The sequence below is a fragment of the Chenopodium album genome, chromosome 4, assembly GCF_948465745.1.
Source record: "Chenopodium album chromosome 4, dcCheAlbu1.1, whole genome shotgun sequence".
Classification (NCBI taxonomy): Eukaryota; Viridiplantae; Streptophyta; class Magnoliopsida; order Caryophyllales; family Amaranthaceae; genus Chenopodium; species Chenopodium album.
In genome coordinates this window covers 70,203,520-70,226,770 of record NC_137837.1, presented here as the reverse complement: position 1 = coordinate 70,226,770, position 23,251 = coordinate 70,203,520, and the positions used below count along the sequence as shown (strand labels likewise).

The window sequence follows — 23,251 nt, the reverse complement described above, 5'->3', positions numbered from 1 at the left end:
AAGATATGAATGAGATATGAAACTCTATCCAAAACTGACACCCTTCCACTATTTCGGCCATATCTTTTTATCTACAAAAGATTTTAATCTGATTATAATTTGGTTGGAAAGTATACTTCAAGATCTTTCCAACTACATACTATATGCCTTATTTGGACTTCCGGATCAAAAGATATGATAAAAAAAAACACGTGAAACTGATTATTAGCGCCTGATGACAAGTATTGGCGCCTGGTGCTAAGGCTTGGCGCCTGGCGCTAACCTTCTGCGCCTGGCGCTAACCTTCTGCGCCTGGTGCTAATGACCAGCGTCTGGCGCTAATTGAGTTTTATTCTCGTTGAAACTCTGATTCGTTTTTTTATCCATCCGACTAATTTTCTCTATAAATAGCCTCCTAAAACCTCCGTTTTTCATCATCAACAATCATCAAATATCATATATTCTCCAGTTTTATTATTCTCTCTAATTTTTAAGAATTTTTCTCTCTTTAACTTTCTATTCAAAATTCTGCATTCACAAGACCTAGAAGCACCTAGCATAATTCGAAGTTGCCTTCGCCATAGACGTGAAAGGTTTTAATTTCTGAGGGTTTGGTCCCAAATCTCTCTTTCAATTATTTAATTTAATTGTTGTTTATATTTTCCTTGAAGTTACTAACACGTGTATTTTGTTATTAGAAAGAGGTACAAGGCATCCAAGTAAGTGCTTTAATTGCTTTATTGGTATTATGATATAGAAATCATGTTTAGGTTGTTATTATGATTCCTAGCGTCATGTTAGGGTGTTTTGATCTTCCTAGTATCATGTTTAGGGTAACTTTAATATCAAATATGACAATTGTGATGCTTCCTATTTTCTTCCTAATGGCATGTTAGTATCATGTTAGGGTTAACGCTTTGATTTTTATTGTTTAGTGATATGCTAGGGTTTGTTATTAATCTTGTTAGTATTCTGCCTAGGATCTTACTATTATTATTATGCTTTAACATGATTATGATTTATTATTATTGTTTTTATGATTATTATTATGTTGCTTGATTTATATTATTGTTATTGCTTGATCACGCCTTTTATGCATGAAGGGAATTGGTACTTGTAATCACGCTTAATAAGATAATTAATAATCTTGTTTAGGGTTAATTTGCTTATAATTCAAGTGATCTCCAATAATAGATTTATTTGTGCATTAATATTCAACCAACATAGATAAACAAGTTTAGGGTAAACTTATTGATTGCATGTTAGTCAGAAAGCGCACATGAATACGATCAGAATAAAGTAGAGGCCTATTATTAGGGCAGGTTCAATCTCTTTTAGGTTGGATTTGTACCTTCATCCCCGAACTATCAGTCATGGTTCCAGACCTATTGGAGTTGACGATATCCTGGATCGTTAAAGGGTGTAACCTTCACCTCGTGAACGGTTTACAAGTTCCTAAAACTTGTTGGCGACTCTTTTGCTCTATCTTCTTTCCCATTGGACGCCACCGTAATTTAGTGTATGATCACAGTGGGGTTCAAGTTTGGGGTAATGCTTGAAATATTCCCTACAGTTTTTGGCGACTTCACTAGGGAGGATTTCTATTTTAATTCTTGAAATTTATTTCGGCAATGATTTAGAATGAGTGGATGAGACTTGAAAAGTTCTAAGTATTTCATGTGCGTAATTTTGATTAACATTATTGTCATATGCATAAAAAAGATCTCATTGGAAAGACCATCCGTAATGAGTTAAAAACATAGGATTTTTACACGTAGGAAATTTGTGGAATATCTTTCACAACTAGGATCGAAATAATGCTGCGCGAAACTGGAAAATTTGATCGAGCACAGAAAGCTGCTGAGCCATGTAGGAACTAGCGTCAGAGAACAAAGTCTAGCGCCATTTATTTGACGTTAGCGCCAGGCGACAACTTCTGTCGCCAGGCGCTAAATCGAAATTATGGCGATGGCCTCTGTTTGCTGGCGCTAAATTATTCCAATACCGAGCCAGAAATATGCGTTCTAATTTCGACTAGTTTTTAGCACTGTTAGCTCGATCCTACTTCCTGATTGAGTTTTTCTCACTTTTCCGAAACCCATATGTGTTCTACATATGGACATAACCCTCTGGGAATTCATGCTCCATCTACCTGATTGAACGCTCTGAGCGACAAAGGGTACATCCGAGAATGTTGAATTCACCAAACCATGGAAGCGAGTTTTTCTAACCTCGCGTTATCCCAGCTACTCGCGCCAACCCTTAACGGTTAGGCTTCCGCGCGATGCATCTGGACAATTAACCATGGACCCTCTTTTGACTAATAACCCATATCCCGAACTTTAGAGAACTAGAGCGAGCCATGGTTAGGTTGCAAACTCATTGCATCATGATTGTGCCTACTTGACTAATTGTGCATTATTGGTTGTGCATACTCTATGTGTTTTTCCTAACCGTTTGTTTGACTTGTGTTAAGATTAAATAAACTGATTTATGACTAAAAGAACTTTGCCTAATTAATTAATTAATTAATTAGAGTAATTAAAGTCTAATAATTTAATCAGAGTTGACTTAGTACGACTTTAGGCATACCCTTTAGAGTAATAATACCAAAAGCAGTTCCAGATCGACGTTTCAGTAATGGCGCCAAGATTAAAACTGCAGCGCCACTCTGTGGAGCGTAGCGCCTGGCGACAGTCCTGTCGTCTGGCGCTACATTGCAAAGAGAGGTGCCAGTCCTTTCATTTTAACGACAGTTCGGTTTATTGCTTGAGTCATCACCTTATGTCTAATTGAACAATTGGCTAGTCAATTTGGTTAATTTTTACTGGTAATAATACCTTGTCAAGTCATTAATCGAGTCTAAGCACTACGTCCCATAGTCTTACACAAGAGTCAAAGCATGTTACTTACACTCACCATATAAAGCACACACTAATGCACACTTTGACCATGTCTAAAAGAGTTCTGTATACGCATATTTTCTGTCATTTTTTTAGGGGGGGTAAGTCGGATATTAATCCTCCAATTGAACCAATTTTTTGAACCCTATACTTAATTCCCAAAAATATACACCTTATTTTTGCCAAAAATATGCACCCTATTTTTGCTATTTTTTCTTTTTCAAAACCCGTAAAGTCAAAGTCAATTTAAGTCAAGTCATTAAAACAAAAATGGTTTAATTTACAGCGCGCGGTCAAGAAAGGAAGGGCGTTTGATCAAAGACAGCCTTTTTATTCAAGTTCAACTTTTCGACAAACCGATCGCTCGTAAAAGGAAAGCTAAGACAATAATGGCAACTCAAGAGGAAGTTAATGAGCTCAGGAACCAATTGATTACTGTGACTGAGGCTTTAAAGGTTTTAACCCTCAAAATCGATGATCCAGTGAAGCAACAACAGATGGACCTCATGCAAGAAAGTCTGAGCAAACTGTCTAGTGAATATAAGTTTCAAGGAATTAGCTCACAAGGGGTCTTAGTGGACAAGGATCTTCTTCCGCAGAAGTTCAATGCCAACGACATCCCGAAATTCAAAGCGACTGACAACCCTTATTTTCACCTAAGAGCCTTTGAAACAATCATGAGCATTAAGGGTATTGACAAGAAGGTGTTTCCCTCTTTGTTCTCTTTATCTCTTGAAACTGTTTGCCAACAATTGTTCTTCTCTCTTGAGAAAGAAAGAACCTCTACTTGGGAGTCTATAGTAAACGTTTTCATTGATAGGTACAAGTGCAACATTCAAGTTGAAACTGACTTTAGGGAACTTGAAATCCTCAATTAGAAGGAGAATGAAGGTTTCACTTCTTTCTTCAATAAATGGAGAGAAACCTCTGCTAAGATGATTGAAGTACCAAGTGAAAAAGAATATGTGAGGTCATTCATCAAAAACCTTCAAGAGAAGTACTCCAAGCATTTCAAATACCAGAATAATCTCCATACCTTCAAGGTCGTCTATGGCATTGAAATCAATATTGAAGACGACCTGGCTAAGCTGAAAGTTGCTAACAGGAACTCCAACAGTGCCTAGAAAGGCAAGAAGAACAACAATCCTTCTTCTTCCAAAACGACCCACTCAAACAATGTTAATACCTTTAACTTAAGTGAAGTCCTTGCTATGAATAATCAAGGACAAAAGAAACCATTTAGGAGGAACTTTACTCCTATAGGTATGAGTTATGACACCGCATTTGACCGACTAAATGCAAAAGGTCTTATAACTCCTATTGGACCATTTGGGGACCCACCGGTCGAGAAGAGGACAGCTAACTGGAACCCCAATGCACACTGCAAATATCACCAAGGTAGGGGCCATCTTACCGAAATTGTTGGAAGCTTAAGGAAGCTATCCAAGATTTAATCGATAACAAGAAACTGCCATTGCCTCCTGCCAGTAAGAAGCCGAGCATTGATAATGAACCTCTCTCTCACTCCTTGGCCATTTCTGATGAGGAAAATGAGGTTGATTCCCCATCTCTCATCAAACCTATTGAAGAAATCCATGCTATTAAAGAAGAGGAGGAGATCTTTTTCGATGCTATGGATGACTTTCCTGAACTAGCAAGTAAAGAGGATATACAATTAATTACATTTTCCATGTTGGAGGGATCAAACTTGCTACGTGAAGCTCTCGAAGTTGCGAAGAAACAATTAGAAGAGCTTCAGAAAAAATGTGACAGGGTCCCATCCACAAAGAAGAAACCCTTCTCTCTACAAGTAATTGACAGACCCAATAAGAGTAATAGACTCTATCCTCCAATTGGGATTTCATATACTAAAATGTTAAACATGCTCTCCGAGAGTGGCAAGGTCAAACCTCTCGAGCCGAGATCATTTGAATCGCTAAAAAGGACAAATAGGTTCTACTGTCAATATCATCAATCAGGAGGTCACACTATTGAAAACTATTTTAAATTTAAAGATTTAATTCAGAAAATGATTGATGACAAAAAGTTAGTCCAAATTCCACAAGAGGAAGAAAGAAGCATTAATGGAGTTTGGGACAGTGATGAAGAAGGGGTTTACTTAAAAGACATGGAAGGACCTCCACCTTCAGTGTCATATGCCATGGATGACTTTTGGGTTGAAAAAGATTCATCTATAGACGTCCTCACAAGATCCGGGAGAATACAACCTCCTATTTCGACACAACCTATACCGACTACGCAGCAAGTTCCCATACCTATCATAGAAGACAATGATATTGTCAAACAGTTCAAGAAAACCAAAGTTGAAATGAACGTATGGAAGCTTTTAGCAACATCTCGAGAGCATAGGTTGGAAGTAATGAATGCCTTGGATAAGATAGGGATAGATTCTGATACTACTCCTGAGGGGTTGGGTAACTTCCTTACGAGTGATCTCCCTAGTCCTATCAACTTGATCACCTTTTTCCGACAAGGATTTACCTCCAGAAGGTGACAAGCATTATAAGGCACTAAACCTCACAGTAGTTTGCAAGAGAATGAACGTCCCTATGACTCTTGTAGACAATGGGTCGGCCATCAATGTCTGTCCACTCAGAACTGCAAGGATACTAGGCATAAGGGATGAAGACTTAACCCCGTCAACACAAGGAATAAGAGCTTATGATAACACTCGGCGTCAAGCTCTTGGCAAGATTACCATGAATATAACGGCGGGAGTGATAGAACATGCTACTACATTTCAAGTAGTAGATATTAAGGCTTCATTCAATTTATTGTTGGGACGCCGTTGGCTTCATGACCTAAAGGTCGTCCCTTCATCTCTCCACCAACAGGTAAAACCCATAGTTAGAGGAATTCCCATTACGATCGATGCTTCACCCATGAGGATTAAGGCTATAGAAAATCCAATAATTAATGTGGAGCACGATGAAGATGATGAAGATTTGTGGGGCTTTAATAAAGAAGTCTCCTTAATCAAGGAGGATGAAAGGACCCATCTCTGCCACGACCACCACTCCAATATGATAGTGAACGCTATTATGAAGAAATAAGGACATTTTCCTGGGATGACTCTAGGAAAGAAGAAAGGAATAGCAAAATCGCAGGAATCACATGGCCTCCCTAAATTAAACACTTTCGGACTTGGTTTCGAATCGACTCGGAAAGATCTCAAGCGAGCCCAGGAAAAATCAAAGGCGCGTAGGAACGCTCGCATCCAAAAGAAAGCAATCCCAATGGATCAATATCCTCTTACTCTCAATGGACAATTCATAAAAGAAGGAGAGGACTATCCATGCTACGAATTTCCCAAACCTTTTGTCGTAAATGGCATAAGGCAACCGGGATTCGAAATTTTCCTAGATTGCTATTTTCTAGATAAAATCCCAACTCCTATCCACAAGGAGAAAGCACCCCCATGCTTTGACTTTAATGTCATGGGATTACTATTTGGGTGAGAAAAAGATGAGCCGACGTACATAGAGGATAACTCCTCGCTCATCCAAACGGTCATACAAAGCGAAAGCTTTGATCCCTCAAGGCTCATCACTCCAGCGGAAGGATCACTACAAGGGTGGCGCAAGACAGTCAAGGTGACTACTCCAAGCGGAAGGAGAATCTCCATTACAACGGGGCAAGGAACGATGTTCGAAGAGTCGTCTAAGTTAGAGTTGGAGTCAGAGTCTTTTCCTGTAGAGACATCTAAGTCTTTAGTTGTAGCACCCCCTTCTTCTATCTCTTCCCCTAGAATAGTTAGCAATCAAGTCCCTGAGGACATATCTCTTTTCGATGTAATGATTTCTGAGTTTAATAATATGTCTTCTTCCTCTTACTCCTCGTGTTTTTCTTTAACCCAAGATGACGAGCATTGGTTAACTAACAATGAAAATGACAAAGAACTTATTAAAGCAATGGAAACACTTGAAAAGAAAACACCGATAATTGAGGAAACTAAGACGGTTGATATCTCAAATGATTCAACCAATAAAAGAGAAGTTAAAATCGGATTAACACTTAATGAACAAGAAAGAACCGATTTAATCAATCTGCTTAAAGAATTCATCGATGTATTTGCTTGGTCATATGAAGATATGCCAGGTATTAATAGAGAAATAGCTCAACACACCATACCACTAATTCCAGGAATGAAACCTGTAAAACAAAAGTTGCGTCGAGTGAAACCCGACGTAGCTCTAAAAATAAAAGAATAAGTTCAAAAACAAATAACTGCAGCTTTATCAAGGTATCCAAATACCCCGAATGGGTCGCCAATGTCGTCCTAGTTCCGAAAAAGGATGGAAGGGTAAGAATGTGTGTCGACTATCGAGATCTAAATAAGGCAAGTCCAAAGGACAACTTCCCTTTACCACACATCGATATTCTGGTAGATAATACAGCGAATCATGCACTTCTCTCGTTCATGGATGGATACGCGGGGTACAATCAAATTCTCATGGAAAAAGAAGACATGGAGAAAACAACCTTCATAACACCATGGGGTACTTACTGCTACACGGTAATGTCATTCGGGTTGAAAAATGCGGGTGCTACTTATCAACGAGCAGCGACTTCCTTGCTCCATGGCATGATGCACAAAGAAGTTGAAGTATATATGGACGATATGATTGTGAAGTCAAAAGATCGCCTAGGCCATCAAATAGCCTTGAGAAAATTCTTCGAAAGGCTAAGAAAATACAACATGAGGTTGAACCCATCCAAGTGTGCTTTTGAAGTCACCTCAGGCAAGCTTTTGGGTTATGTCATAAGCTCTAGAGGAATAGAGATAGACCCAACCAAGATCAAGGCAATCATGTCAAAGCCACTGCCCAAAACCGAGAAACAAATTTGAGGATTTATTGGCCGGTTGCAATACATAAGCAGGTTCATATCAAAATTGACAACAATATGCGAACCAATATTAAAAAAGCTTAAAAAGATCAAAGCCTATCTCGCAAATCCTCCCGTATTGGCACCAGCACTTCTAGGAATACCTCTTAGGTTGTACTTAACAGTCACCAAAGAAACAATGGGAGCCATGCTCGCACAAGAAGTAGAAGGCAAAGAAAATGCAATCTACTATCTAAGTAAAAAGATGCTCGAGTATGAGGTATGCTATACACCACTTGAGAAATTGTGCCTCGCATTGGTATGGGCCACAACCAAGTTAAGACATTACATGCTCGTGCATACAGTCTTTGTAGTTTCCCGATTGGATCCACTCAAGTATTTATTCGAGAAGTCTACACCCAATGGGCGCATATCAAGATGGATAGACAACTTAGCCCAGTTCGATGTAAGATTCATGCCTCAAAAAGCTATCAAAGGATCTATGGTTTCAGATTTTCTAGCGGACTTTCCAATAGAAGATTCAACGCTAATACACGACAATGAATTTCCAGACGAAGACTTGATGGTCACGGAAGATGATACTTGGACCTTATACTTCGATGGAGCCTCAAACCAAAAAGGATGTGGCGTTGGAGTACTACTAGTATCACCTAAAGAAGAGCATGTTTCAATCTCCATAAAGCTAGATTTCGACATTACCAACAACGCTGCTGAATACGAAGCATGCATGGTAGACCTTGAGACAGCTTTGGCATTGGGAGTGAAGAAATACGAATATTTGAGGACTCTTCATTGATCATCAATCAGATCTCTAAGAGATGGAAAGTAAGGAGCGAAAGTCTAGCCCCTTACCAAACTTATCTGGAAACTCTCACTAATCAGTTAGAGAAGGTGGAATACACGTATCTACCTAGAGAAGAGAATCCATTTGCTGATGCCTTAGCAAGACTAGCCTCAATGGTTAGGATTCTTGCGGAAATCGAGCAAATGCCTCTAACTATAGAAAAAAGGCATAAACCGGCTTATATTCAAGCTATAGAAGACGATGAAGTGATCCAAGATGAAGAAGAAGAAGAAGAAGAAGAACCGTTGTATACAGATATACTTAACTATGTCACCAAAGGAGAATACCCTCCCCATGCTGACAAAAGAGCAAAACAAGCATTAAGACTCTTGGCTTCCCAATACGTACTCATAGACAACGAGTTACACAAAAGGGTACCTAAGGGTCGAGCTCTCTTATGTGTAGGAAAAAAGGATGCTCAAAGAGCAATGAGGATAGTCCACAAAGGCATTTTTGGAACTCACGTGCACGGCAAGATGCTAGTCCAAAAGATAATGCGAGAAGGATACTATTGGACTACCATGAAAAGGGATTGTCATCAATACGTAAAAAGATGCCCTAAGTGCCAAATCTACGCCAATTTACAACATGTTCCTCCATCCCTACTCTACACCTACACTTCACCATCGCCATTCTCTACATGGGGAATTGACATTACTGGTAAAATCACTCCCCCAGGAACAGGAGGTCACGAATATATCCTAGTAGCAATTAATTACTTCACAAAGTGGGTCGAAGCACAATCATACGCTAAACTCACTGCAAATCATGTAGCACTCTTTATCGAAAGAAATATTATTTGTCGATATGGAGTCCCACATGAAATGATAAGTGATAATGGAACTCACTTTCAAGCTGAGTGTGAAGAATTGTTACAAAAATATGGCATTCAACACCATCATTCTTCTCCTTATAGACCTCAGGCAAATGAAGCAGTCGAAGCGGCTAATAAAAATTTAAAATACTATCATCGAGAAAATGATAGAAAATTACAAGGATTGGCCTGACAAACTCCACTTCGCATTATGGGGTTATCGCACGTCAATTCGCACATCATCAGGAAATACGCCATTTTCCTTGGTTTATGGAATAGATGTCGTACAACCTGTAGAGCTAGAGATACCATCTCTACGCATTGCATTAGAAAGCAAAATCGATGAAGTTGAATGGACTAAGGCGAGATATTAGGAGCTAATTTTACTTGATGAAAAACGACTAGAAGCTCTACATCATACTCAATGCTACCAAACTCGTATGGCTAGACATTTTAATAAGAAGGTCAAGATAAGAAACATCAAAGTAGGAGACTTGGTGTTAAAAGCATTAAGGAAAAATATTTTAGATCCAAGGGGGAAATTTAGGCCTAATTGGTCTGGATACTATATTGTCAAAACAATCCTATCAGGAGGTGCAACAAAATTAACTGATATGGATGGCAATGAGTTCTCGAACATGAAAAATATTGACCAACTTAAAAAGTACTACCCATAATTAGTTGAGTAGGATACTCATGAGAGCTACGTTTGGCCTGATTCCTTAAGAAAGGATACGTAGGCAACCCTTTACGAGTGCGGCCACTTTACTTTTTGCAAACCTCGCATCCCAGACTTACAAATAAATTTGACAAAAACTCGAAGAAGCATCGGCGTCACAGAAAGAGTTCCGTCGCTAGACGATTAACTTTAGCGCCAGACGACAATGTCCGTCGCCTAGCGCTAGATTGCCGCAGCAGGCGCCAGTCATAAAAGAGCGGTGCTATTTTTCTGGGAGTACCTGGGAATATTTCGGTGATTTTCGGAATATTTTCGACTTCCGTACTTGAAAAAATTTTCGGAAAATTAAATTTTCAGTTTTCATTGCTTTAATAAATTAAATTTAGAGAAGATAATTTAATTTAAAAAAGCTACAATTTCATTAATAAAATAAACTAACAATTACATTATTGATGGAATTTAAATAAAGCTTAAAAAAATTAACTTTAAATTTAAAATTAAGTCTAATAATTGAAAGTTAAGCAATGCTTTAATCTTTTTTCTCTTTCTTTGCTCTCTTCCAATTTTTGTCTGTATCCTCTTCATCTTCCATAACTTTAGCTAGTAGGCATCTTTTAGAGGACCTACATTCAATTTTGGAGTAAATAGTTTCTCCCTTAGCTAGGACCCCATGTTTCTTTTCTACCCAAGCCTTCTTCTCTGAAGTGTCAGCTTTTTTCTCTTCCCTTTATCCTTCGTAGAGCTCTTCTTCCTAGGCATTGTAAGAGTTTTGAACTCAACTTTTTCACCCAAGCGTTCCTTATAATAATATTCATTTATTCTAAGGATTACTGCAAGATCTAATGCAGGGAAGCCTAAGATAGCACTGAATTCTTCCGGCAAAGGGCTAATTTCATCACACCCTAGTCTAAAACAATGAGTATCCACATCCCAATATTTTAAGGCGGTATGAATAAAGTCTACATCAAAATCTACCCCCTTGACACCATAAATACCCCCCATTTGAAAAAAGTCTAACTCTTTTCTCTCCTTGGCATTTAGAGACCGACACCATTCATGAGTGAAGTTGGTAAAACTCTTAGAGACTAAAAACATGATTATTATTTTTTCAAAAGTTAAGGTTATATATAATCTGCTGAAATTATGAAGAAAATCGGCTGATCAGGGGGCTATTTATACACAAAATCGGCACAGTTTCAATCCGGAAAGGATTTGGAGTCAGCGCTCATCAGCGCCAGACGTCGGACCTTGGCGCCTGACACCAGAGCCTGGCGCCAAACGCTAAGAGTTAGCATCTGGCGCTAACCCAAAACGCGTGGCGCCAGATGGCGCTGACATGTCTTATCATACGAGATTTTCAAAAACCGCGTTTTTTGGCTGATTCGAGTCTGAACAATGACTTTACGATCTTTTATTCTTTTTATACTCTTATCAATTATATTAATTATATTTTTTGGATTTTATTTAGACTTAATTTTTAAGTTTTTTGTAAATCCAATATTTTTATTTTTTTCATTTTTTCTTTTGGGGGCAAAAGTCAGATACCCTCCATCAATAATTAAAATGACGGAATTTTTGCGCAAAATTATGACAATCCTTTGCACACACAAACATGCACATAAAAATGAAAAATAAATGTTAAATAAATAAATTCATAGTAGTATATATATACAGAATGAGTCTAATAAAGGTAAAGTTCTATACAAAGTCAAAATAAAAAAGCACAAGTATAAACTACGACGCCGGAGGTCGTACGCCCATCATGTCATAAAACTGCGTAGTACGAGGAGTAACCTCTCCACCAGCTCCAGCTCCAGTCTCCTCGGGAGGCGGAAAACTCAGCTCAGGACCTGTCCACCCAAGATCAACCTGAGGCTGAGGCTGCATAGGCTGCTGCGATGAAGAGCCGACCTCGTACATCCCACCACCTCTAAGAGCCGAGGTAGCCTCTCCCTGGCCTACCTGTAATACCTCGTATTTTTATACGTATTTGATTTAAAATAATTATTTTGAGAAGTATTTAATTGAATTGAAATGTCTTATTTAAATTATTTTAGTTATTTATTTTAATAAGTTGGAAATATTTTATAAAAGGAAAGTTTATTTAATTAATTATTTTAATTAAGTTGGGGTTTAATTTAGGAAAGTTTATTTTAGTAAAGTTTTATTAGGGATGGGATTAGGAAAATTAAAAAGGGAAAGTTTAGGGAGAAGAGCTTTAGAGAAGGGGTATAAATATCCCACATATGAGGCAAATCAAACTTTGCCCAGAGTGGAGAAAACCCAAGGTAAACTTCTCTTTCCTTTTTCCTTATTTTCTTTCTTTTTTTTTCTTTCTCCTTCTTTTCCCCTTCTTTTTTTGGTTGCCCACCACCACCACCACTGCCAGCCACCGGTAGCAGGTGGCTGCCGCCGCCAGCAGGCGGCCACCGGCGCTGGCAGCCGGCGTGGTGCTGCCGCTGCCCTTCCTCCCTCTTTTTCGAATAAAAAAAATAATCTTTGTTTTAAAAATCAATTTAATCCTAGATCTAAATATTAATTATGGGTTTTGTGATTTGATTTTTTTATGTTTGATTATAAGTATTATGTTAATAAATTTTCAGATTATATTTTTAATTAAAAAGCCCCAATTTTTGAAACCCTAGGTTCTTGATTTATAAATTATTGAAGGATTATGATATATAATGGTGTAAACCTTTGATTAAAGTATTTCAAGACTAAATTACAGCAAGATTTAATTAAAATATAGTGCTGGAATTTTTGGTAAAGCATTAAAAATCAAGTTTCTTTAAGGAATTTTAATTACCAATTAATTGAGATTGAATTATGATGTTTTAAATATAATTTTAGCTTATTTTAAATAAATTATGAGGGGTTTTATAATAGTATATATTGCTGGAAATTGTGTAGAGTGGATTTTAATATTCTTTTATGATTTTAAATTGTAGGAGACTTTGAAGTGAGTAATTTCTATTAATTGTGGCGATATTAAGATCGTATTCAAGGTACGTTCGCGTACTTAGCATAATTATGCTGATGTAATAGGCTGCTAAATGTGTTTGATTGATTATAAATAGTATCATGCTAGGTTTGGTTTGGAAATTATGATTCGGATGTTATTGGTGATTGGATTATGAAGCATGATTTATCTGTGATGGATTATTGAATGGAAAATAATAGTTTGGAATATTATTTATGGGCCACATATTTATTCATGGCATGTTAGAGAGCGTGTTTAATTAAACTAAATGTTTAATTTGGTTTGGAATATCGAAAAGGAATTTTATTATGGTTCATATAATTTTATTGATGCTTTAAGCATGAGGAAGGAGCTATATAAGTGTCTATGTACACGAGGAATAAATTGTATGTTGGTTCCTTTGTGAACTTAAGGTGTTTTTAACACCGAGGGATAGGATTTTTGGCGCTTTATGCGTTTAAGGTGTCTTTGACACTGAGGCAGAATTAAAAAGGGTTCAACATTTAATATTACCTGGTCACTAAATATTCAAGAATTAAATTGATATGTTTGTTAATTGAATCATTGTTGTTGATTGAATCTTTATGCTTTGAGAGTCATCACCAAGTCTAATAATATGTAAATAACGTAAAGTGAAAGAGATAACACACCAAAACTCTTGGAACGTATATACCTTGAGTATGAACATATGGGGGGAGTTATGGTGTTTTATATTTAACCATAACTTCTAATGGAGTACAGGAAGATGTACATTCCTTTTATTATTATTATGCGCAGGAATTCCGCCACCTATGTTTGGTTTTTGATGCTGGCACGGTTTGCTCCCGTGTCAATAACCTCAATTTATTAGGGGAGGTTAGTGGGAAACCCGTTCAATGCATAATCAACGCTAAATAAATTATTTAGTGTCTAGTGAGAATTTTTATTGAATGTGGTATGCTTGAAAAACAGGTACAAGGTAAGTAGTGTGTTGATAGAGAATTGTATGCTATTGTGTTAATTGCGCTTATTTACTCAGCTTTGTTGATTGAGTGTTTTGTGTGTTTGTTGGCCTTGTCTTTATCTTGGCCCTATGAAGACCCATGTTTAATGGAGAGTAGTGGAAATAGGTAGAGATAAACTTTTCAGGTGTTGAAGCATATTCATTAATGGGCATGAGTGAAGAGCGTATTATGCTAGTTTCCATAAGTATATGATGTGTTTATCGCTTTAACTATTTATGATAATATTACTATGCGTGACTAACGAAAAGGGTTTTGAGTTTGGTTCGGTTTTAATAAGGGCCTACAATGGTTCCAAGTTGTAGGTTGATTTTATTTTACTTCGTTTGACTTTGGTTTGACTTTACTTTCGCTGATTGACTTTTCAAGTTGACTTGTTTTGAAAGGTTTTGAAATTAGTCTTCCGCTGTGTGTCTTTGATAATTGCCTTAGCCGTTATCACGGTGGCGGTAATGTCTTAGATATTCCTATTAAAAGTTTTATACAGGGCAAAACAGGTATTTCAAAGAAAAGGAATTTCTAGGGTGTTACACTACCGGCGCAGCGTGTGTGCACCCTCAGATGAAGAGCCCGAGCCCTCCACCGCCTCGGTCCGAGCAGCCTCAGAACGACCACCCCGACCTCCAGAGCCAGTACGGCAACGTCTCGAGCTAGACCTCGCCGGGTCTGTCCGCACCTCAGGTCTCGTCCAGGTACGAGAAGGAATGGGCTGACCCTGAAAAAAGAAGTCAGAAACAATCAAAATAGAAGAAGTAATGCAAAAATAAGAAGGGAAACTACCTCCTGAACGGCGTCAGCGCGACGACACGTAGCCACATTCCTCATCCGAACGAGCTGGATCCGGAAGGCATCTATACACCGTGCCATCGCCATGACCACCTCACGCGAGAACTGTCAAGGAAATAAATTTAGTAATGATGCATAACATGCACGAACAAAATTGCAAATAAATAAATCTTACCCAAGTCTGGTGACGAGGAATCGACCACTCCACGAAGCGCTGATCCTCATGAGCCAGAGGAATCATCTCCTCGATCGGCCCGTATGTCCCCTGGTAATTGATGGACATACGAGGTGGCACAAACTCAGTAGGTCCAGCCTGACAAAAGCAAATCAAAATCAGTAAAATATTACTTGGGGGCTACTTAACGGAAGGTAAAAGATGAAAATTATACCGCCACCTCCTCAACTAGTACAGGGACTGGAGCTAACAACGGCAGCAGCTCCTCCTCTTATCACCGCCTAGGGATCGTATAAGATTGCCAAGGGGTATCGGCTCTCTCTGACATGCTCACCAACCTCGCGCCATTGAACATATGACGTGGCGGAGGAGCAGGAACAATGAAAGTGTCTGAGGAATGTTAAATAGAAACCCTCTCTCTAAGATATACAACTGCTCCATATGTCCCTAAGAAATAGCGACGCTCAGCGATATACTGCGCAGCTAACCCAGGGACAACCAAGCCGATCTACGGCCGGTACTGCACGTCAGGCTCCTACAAAGAACGCCTATCAGATAAGAATCTACCAAAGGTAATACGAAAATGTTCAACTATGCAAAGAACCATACCGAGATGATTTGATCTCGGACATAAGCAGTAGACATCCCAGCGCGGCGGCCTCCCCAACAGGCGCTCACTGGAAACCTGCGCGGCGACAGTCTCGCCAGCGCAACTGAGGGAAAGTACTCGTAGAACCAGATCTACAAAAGGAAAAAAGTATCAGCAAGTGATAACCAAAACTTAGATCTAAACTTTATGGGAGATAAAGTATACCTCTACTACTCTCCAGAAGCCGGACATAGCAACGTTCCCCGTGAAGGAGCGGTGTCGACACGAGTCTCGTAACGCTCCAACGAAGTCAGCATAGGCCAAGCTGGCCTAGTCATAAGTCCCGATCAAGTGTAGATCACGGACCGCGGGTAGGTAGTAAAGCAGCACTCTACTACCCTTGTCAGGGGAAAACGTCCCTAACAGCAAGATAAGCACAAATATGCGCACCCGCTGCTCTTGGGTGGTCGCATCATCCTCGAAATCCGCCGCCAGAGTCAAACGGTGAATGCCCTTGGCGCTGAACTGAGTCGACTCTACCTCATCACGAGCCCGAACAGCAATCGGACCCAACAGCTCCTCAACCTCAGGAGAAAAGACGCTGATCTCGTTGTCGAACGGAAACGCAGCAGAAACTAAACTCCAGTCCCGTAATAAGACTGAAATCGGTCGGGGTGACCATCATCTCACCGTAAGGGAAGTGGAAAGTGTTGGTGGTGTCCCAAAAGAACTCCACCAGGGCACGAGCCACGTGCTGACCCCCGCTAGAGGCAATCATGGCCTCTGAGGTCTCAAACAGTGCAGTCAACCCGCAAGACTCCCAGAGCAGTCTCACCTTTCCATCGACACCGATATACATCTTGTATAGGTCGCCCAGAGTATTGTAGGGTTATATAGGTACTACGCAGCGGAAAATCATGAATCATATTCATACAGTACCTAATCCCAAGATCTAATGTATAACACATAAAGAACATATAATCGTACCTGTGAAGCGTGATTCCACGTGCGATCGAGCAAGAACAATGGGAGATAAAGAACCTCAAGCGTGATTCCTCTACTTGGTCCACAGGCACAGATTAAGTCCTCCACTAATGCTAGTTAGTTGCAATAGAACAGTTCAATTGACCTTCTATGGAGTAGAACGAGCAACGAACAAATCACGAACCACCACGAAGGGAAGGGATAGGCGTGTGGTAGAGAGAGATAGAGAGGTTTTGGATACTGGTTACTTGGTGCACAATTAACTATTAATTGTGTTGTTTCATACAACCCTAGGCATGGACTTTATTTATAGATCTCATCTCTAAATAAGAGTACATGACAAAGCCCAAATCCTAACTCTAATCTAACTATACTAGCCCAATCCAATTCATGATTGGTTACTTGTTCATGAGCCCATAAATGGGCCTCTAACTTGCTTAACCCAATACCTTTGTTGTGTGACCTCATAGGATCCATTCTAGTGGGCTTTGGACTATTTGATTATCCCAAAGATTATTGATCATAGTCTAGTGATATGTCCATTTTATATAGTGATTTACCCCCGTCCCTTGATCATAATTAGTAGTGTTTTTGGCTCTTTCGAGCCACTTTTATTACTAATTTGTGTTTTCGTAGTTTTAGTTGTATTTTACAGGAAATTGCACTCTTGGAGCATTTTCCCGGGCTTTATGGATCAACTACGGAAGCTAGAAGGACACGACCATTTTTGAAGCCCAGGATCGGTGAGAGCCGATGATTAAGGGCTCGGTATGAGACACCGAGGCTATTGGATCGTTTAAACAAGACCCGATGAGGAAACTTAGATTGGGCCGAGAAATCGAGCCCAATCGAAATCCAAGCCTCGAAGAAGAAGACCGGGCCCGATCGGGCAAGCTTGCGCCCGATCGGGCGGGCGCGTATAAGAGAGCACCAGCAAGAAGGCGCGCCCGATCGGGTGGGCGTTAGCTCGATCGGGCGCGGCTGCCCAGATGGATCGTGAAGAAAAAGGCGGGCCCGATCGGGCGCGTGTTTTCTCAAGACCTGATTAGTTAGTTTTAATTTTTGATTTAGGGAATGTTTAAGTACGAGATTTGTACGTAATGTTTTATTACCTTCTTTCTTAGACTTTCTCTCTCTACTTAGAATATTTCTCTCTTAAATTCTCTCTCAACTTTTGTTCTTAATTACTTCCATTAATCCAAATTTCTTTTGGTAACAATTTCTTCTCTTTTAATTTCAGCTATTTTACTTACTTCTTTGATTATGCTTTGCTTTATTTATTTGATTAGTTTAGTTATGATGATGCTTGAGTAGTTTTATTTGTTTTATTTTTAGGGTTTATGGGGATCTAATAAATGATATGAAGGGGTAATTTTATGATTGTTAATTATCACTGCTTGGTTAATTTCCTATTGATTGATTTAATGCTATGCAATTAGGTTTGGCCAGATTTAATTGTATGAGTTTAGCAAAATTAATTTGAGATTCGACATATGAGAATTGATGTTTAGGCTTAGTTTCAATAGGCGGACTATTTTATAAATGGTTAAGTCGAGATTCGACAGATGAGATTTAATACCGGTAAATTAACTATGTGATTATAATACGTAGCGAAAGCCCTTTATAATCTGATTAACCAATGCTTGATGATTGCTTATTATGATTTGCCCTGGAATATTTTTTATTAGTGAACCTATGCCCTAGGTCTTTTAATATCTGATTTTCCCCTACTTTATTCCTTTCTACCTTTTTCTCCGTAGTATAGATTTTATTCACAAAAATATTGGTTACTTAGATAATTTAGATTATAATAATTAATTAGGAGCAAAAAGACTTGTTTCCTTGTGGAGTTCGACCCTACTTCCCTATCTACTTTAGTTAGAGGACTTAGGTAATTATTTTTTATTAGGGGATACGACTTTACCCTGTCAAAATTTGGCGTCGTTGCCGGGGAAACGATTTTATTTCTGATTATTTTTGTAGTCTAGGTTATTTTTTTCTTGTCTTAGAGAACGTTAGTTCTCTGAGGCAAATCTCATATTTGCTTCTAGTTTTTTGTTTATGCCTAGGTGTTCCAGATCAGGGTACATCCCATTCGATCCTGAGATCGAGCGCTCCTTTCATAGATAGAAAAATCTCTACAAGCAAATCCTGGCGGATTCTGGTAATAATAATAATAATCACCGCGATCCTCCAATCGGTTCTAGCGATTTAGAGGTATCATCAGATCCATAATCAGAGATGGCGGTTCCAAAGAAGCTTAGTGATTACTCACAACCAAAGCTTTCAGATTTTCCACATCTCACTCCCACTCCGGCTCTTGATGGGGTTCAATTCGAAATTAAACCTCAATTTATAACGATGATAGAGAGGAATTAACTCAGTGAGCCAAGGGTGAAGACCCGAATCTACACATTGCCGACTATTGTCAATATTGTAATACCATCAGTCAAGCCGGGGTCATTCAAGACCAAATCAGGGAGATTCTTTTTCCCTTTCTTTTAACTGGAAAAGCTAAATTGTGGTTTAATGGCTTAAATAGAACATCACTTGGTATAACTGACTGGGAAACCCTTGTTCTGAATTTTTATAACTAGTATTATCCTGCAGAGAGAACAACCGTATTACGGAGTGCAATTCAGAACTTTGCCCAAGAAGCTGATGAATCTTTATATGAGGCTTGGGAGAGGTTCAAGGACCTACAAAGAGAATGCCCCCACTATAATTTAGCACAATGGCAGTTAATCCAAGCCTTCTATAATGGCATTGGAAATTCTTCTAGAATAATTCAAGATTCTGCAGCGAGTGGGAGATTTATGAATATTGATGTTGATGATGCAGATCAGGTTATTGAAGATATGGTGATACATAATTCCCAATATGGGAATCCTAGAGGATTTGATAACAAGGGGAAACATAGTGTTGACTCTGTATCTTTTTTGCAAGCTCAACTGACCTCTATATGCCAAAAATTAGATAATCTTACTGTTGCTCCTAACTCTGTAGCTAATGTTTCTACTGTTGCTAACAATGAAGTTTTTTGTGAAAATTGTGGAATTGTAGGTCATTGGGAGCAAGATTGTAGGAGCCCTATGGAACAAGTTAATGTCTTTCAAACCTATAGGCAGAATAACCCATATTCCAATTCCTACAATGTCGGTTATAAGAACCATCCATACCTTTCATACCGGAGCACCAATGTACAAAACCCTCCACCTCCACAACAACCACAACAGCAAACCCCACCATAGCAAAAATATTATCATCCTAATTCCGTCCAGAAAAGCCAAGCATCACCCTCATCATCTTCCGACCCTGCCATGACAGAAATTAGAGCAATACTTGCCAATATGAAAAAGCATATGGAGAGTAGGGATGCGCAAATTGATTCTATCCTAGCCCATAATAAAATCATGGACAATCAAATTGCACAACTTTCATCTACCCTACTATCCCGTCAGCAGGGAGCTCTTCCATCACAACCCATCCATCCTACAGATCATGCCAATGCAATCACTCTAAGGAGTGGTTCACATTATGATGGACCTCCTATGCCAAAGGATGATAGACCAGTTCCTGATCTAGATTCCTTTATACCAAACGCTAATCCTGCTAGCCCTGCAGGGCTACAAATAGATACTAACTCTACTAATGTTTCTCTGCAGGGTAAATCGCAGGATAAGGGAGGAGATGTGCAGAGACCGGTTATCAAACTTCCATTCCCTAATAGGCAACTGAAGAGTAAGCTTGATAAACAATTCGGTAAGTTTTTAGAGGTTGTGAAAAACCTGCAGGTAACAGTTCCTTTTACTGACTTAATCACTCAAGTTCCTGCTTATGCGAAATTTATGAAAGACATTTAGACTAGGAAAAGGGCCTTTAATGAAGTAGAAACTGTAGCTTTCACAGAGGAGTGTAGCGCTTTATTGCAAAACAAATCCCCTCCTAAATTAAAGGATCCCGATAGTTTTTCTATCCCTTGTCATATAGGGAATGTTTTTATTGATAAAGCTTTGTGTGATTTGGGTGCTAGTGTCAGTGTCATGCCATCGTCTGTCTGTGTTAAACTTAATATGGGAGAATTAAAAGTTACTAATATAACTTTGCAAATGGCAGATCGTTCGGTAAAATACCCTTTAGGTATTTTAGAGGACGTCCCTGTCAGAGTTGGTAAATTTTTTATTCCTGTTGATTTTGTTGTGTTAGACATGGCAGAGGATACACAAATACCCATTATATTGGGTTGGCCTTTTCTCCATACTGCAGGAGCAATTATTGATGTTAAAAATGGTAAACTAACCCTTTCTGTAGGTGACGACAATGTTACTTTTAATTGAGGGAAGGTTTTGAAAGGGCCTATGCTGGAGGAAAATTGTTGCTATATTGATGTAATTGATATAATGGATGATATTTGTGATGATAGCTTGCCACAGGTTCTTGGTAAGGATCCCCTAGAGGAAGTTCTCTACGGGAATTTATCTAGAGACAATGCAAGCGTTTGGGGTAATGAGGTACAAGATATTGAAAAGGCTCTTTCCTTAAAAGAGTTAAGCCCCAAGGAAACAATGAAGGTAGTAAATTTAGTTCAGTAATCAAAACCTGCAGAGGTCAAGAAACCTGAGCTAAAACCTCTCCCTTCTCATTTAAAATATATTTTTCTGGATGAACAGGAACTACACCCCGTGATCATCAGTACTGCACTTACTGACCTACAAACTTCCCAACTTCTAGGGGTTCTCAAAACCCATAAGACAGCTATTGGGTACAGTATTGATGATCTCAAGCGTATTAGCCATGACTTTTGTATGCACAGGATACATCTAGAGGACAATTATAAGCCCTGCATTCAACCCCAACAAAGATTAAATCCCAATATGCAGGAAGTAGTCAAGAAGGAGGTTATGAAATTACTTGATGCAGATATTATCTATCCTATTTCTGACTCCAAATGGGTAAGTCCTGTGCAGGTAGTGCCGAAGAAAGGTGGGATGACTGTGATAACAAATGAAAAAAATGAAGTAATTCCCACTAGAACTGTTACAGGGTGGCTTATGTGCATTGACTATCGTAGATTAAATATCGCCACTAAAAAGGACCACTTCCCTCTTCCCTTTATAGATCAAATGCTTGAGAGGTTAGTCAATCATGAAATTCTTTTGCTATTTGGATGGGTATTCGGGATTTTTTCAAATTCCGATTCACCTTGAAGATCAGGAAAAGACTACTTTTACATGCCCTTATGGCACTTTTGCATATCGTAGAATGCCCTTTGGTTTACGTAATGCACCCGCTACCTTTCAACGTTGTATGATGAGCATTTTTTTTTATTTCATAGAGTCTATTATGGAGGTCTTTATGGATGATTTTAGTGTATATGGTTCTTCATTTGATTCATGCTTAACTAATCTCGCTAAAATTTTGAAAAGACGTGAAGAGTGCAATTTAGTTCTTAATTGGGAAAAATGTCACTTCATGGTGACAGAGGGAGTAGTCCTACGTCACATTATATCTGATAAGGGCATACAAGTAGACAAAGCTAAGATATCAGTGATTGAGCAATTACCTCCCCCAGTTAATGTCAAGGGAGTTTGTTGGACTTAATGATTTTGATGATGACACAACCTCACTTACTTACAAACTAATAAGTTCTTGATTGTTTAAGTGTGTACTCAGTTATAAAGACCAGGAGAATTAAGTGTCTTGTAAAAATACCATGAGGAATAAGAAGGCCAGAAGCAGAGCTAGCCATATAGAAGAGTTCCCTCACAGGAACTGGCGCTTCAGAAATGAAGACTGGAGAAGAGAAGGTTCCCTCAGGGAACAGAAGCTTCAGAGAAGAAGCCTCATCAGAGAAGAGAAGTTCCTCCCAAGGATCAGAAGCCTTGGAGTAGAAGCTTCATCAGAGAACATGAAGACTAAATATATTTTTATATTTTAGGAATTATGTAAGTATAAGATATTAAATGGCACTCGAAAAATCTGTGTGGAATTGGTCTAAAGAGATAAAATTGTGCATGCTAGTTTTTAGGTAAGTGGTTAAGTCTTTTAACGATTATCTTTTTCTTAACCAAAAAGATTTTATTTCTGATTTTCTAAAAATATCTTTTGCAAATAAAATCTCCCACGTTTTCTAAAAACTTGCGACCTACTCCTCCATGATTTTCTTCAAGTCATGGTCGTGCACATTAAGGAGTTCATGTTTCCTTAATTTTAGGAACATGATCTTCTTAGTGGGTTGGAGTAGTGGCGTTGTGGATTTGCTGCACAAAGAAGTTTTTCTTAAACGAATTTTGGTCTATAAATAGCTGTTGATTTCAGATGGAAAAACTTACCCTTGCTCACATAAGTTTTCAAGCTTTAAACGAGTTAAGAGTCAAATTCCACACAAGTTCATTAGAGTGTTCTTAATGTCCTTATATTAGAGTTTGTTTTTCTTTCGAGTTGTAATTGGGGAATGGGGAAGTTCGAGTGAACGTTTGTGTATGAGAAAGAGAAGAGAGAGAGAAGAGAAAGAGAAGAGAAAGAGAAGAGAAAGAGAAGAGAGAACAGAGAAGTGAGAAGAGAGAAAGAGAAGAGAAGAGTAACAAGTTGGGTGACTTGTTCCTCAGGGTCTCAAGTTCGTTGAGGAACTTGAGTTTGAGTCTTTAG

The 23,251-nt window shown here is 38.8% G+C and overlaps 1 non-coding gene across 1 annotated transcript; it reads right to left on the bottom strand.

Moving 5' to 3' along the window:
• Nucleotides 1–19,224: 19,224 nt before the first annotated feature.
• On the bottom strand, nucleotides 19,225–19,331 carry LOC145629688 (small nucleolar RNA R71). The gene has a single exon (XR_014111845.1). It is a non-coding gene; the product is annotated as a small nucleolar RNA R71 (small nucleolar RNA).
• Between the last annotated feature and the right edge of the window lie 3,920 nt (nucleotides 19,332–23,251).